The following is a 971-nucleotide window of genomic DNA, read 5'->3' on the forward strand; positions in this document are numbered from 1 at the left end:
GGAATTATTCCAGTGGACCAGAGACAGACTAAAACTTTATAAACCTTTACTAAAGGCATACTCCACTCCTGCGGGAGCACCCCCCCCCTTACTTGGTTGTTTTCCTTTAAGTATTAAGTCTATTTTTTCTATCATNTATTATAAGTGCAGTCCATTGTTCAATATAGTTATCGAAAAGTTGTGGATGAACCCTAGTTATGTTAAGTATAGTTGGTTCATTACTGAGTATTTGTACTTCATGAGGCATTTGTTTTCCTAAAGTTCTTCTGTTAGGATTATTTTGATCATAAATAGTTACAGCTGTGATTTAAGTTCTTTGATTACTTCCAAATAGCTTNAGATTTACTGAAATTTTGTACATCCAGTTGTGAAAGTTATATTCATGTAAACAAGCATAGTAATAGTCATCATGTGGTATATCAGTAGTTATTTCTCTATATATTAAAGTTTGGGCTCTATGATGGTTAATACGAAATTTTATTGTTTCTATTAACTCAAAATAGTTTAAGTTTTCTAACTGCAAAGTAGCTATCATCTCTGCGTAAATCATTTTAGCATATTATTTTTGAAAGAAGATCTTCAATTTCTTTCACAGTTTCTTTTGTCTCAGTATAATAAAGCAAAGTTTGTGTATAATAAGGATCTAACTCCTTGTTTGGAATAGAGTCAAAGTTTTTCAGAACTTGTTTGTGTTGTTTCATTTGAGAAGTAAAATATTTGTGGTAAAGTTTCAAGTTTGATTTTCTTTCGAAAAAGTTCATAAGAAAGTCTTATCAATCTGTAAATTCAGTTATAAGGCTTCTAGTAGCTCTTATAGATCTTACCAAAGCTTTTTGGTAAGGGTGTTGTCTAAAAGCAATTGGGTCTTGTATCTCAAGTTCAAAATTTCTAAGTTGTCTATATAAATAATCAAGGCTTGCCTTGGCATGCTTGATATTTACAAGAAAAGTGTTTCCAGAATACCTAGGAGT

General features: G+C 31.1%; 1 long non-coding RNA gene across 1 annotated transcript in view; it reads right to left on the minus strand.

Moving 5' to 3' along the window:
• Positions 1-509: 509 nt before the first annotated feature.
• The window catches only part of LOC116007903, a 3,402-nt gene continuing 2,940 nt past the window's right edge, over positions 510-971 (minus strand). The window contains exon 2 of the long non-coding RNA XR_004095381.1: positions 510-963. This is a non-coding gene — a long non-coding RNA (uncharacterized LOC116007903). The remainder of the gene's footprint in view (positions 964-971) is intronic.

This window comes from Ipomoea triloba, chromosome 16 (assembly GCF_003576645.1).
Source record: "Ipomoea triloba cultivar NCNSP0323 chromosome 16, ASM357664v1".
Lineage (NCBI taxonomy): Eukaryota > Viridiplantae > Streptophyta > Magnoliopsida > Solanales > Convolvulaceae > Ipomoea > Ipomoea triloba.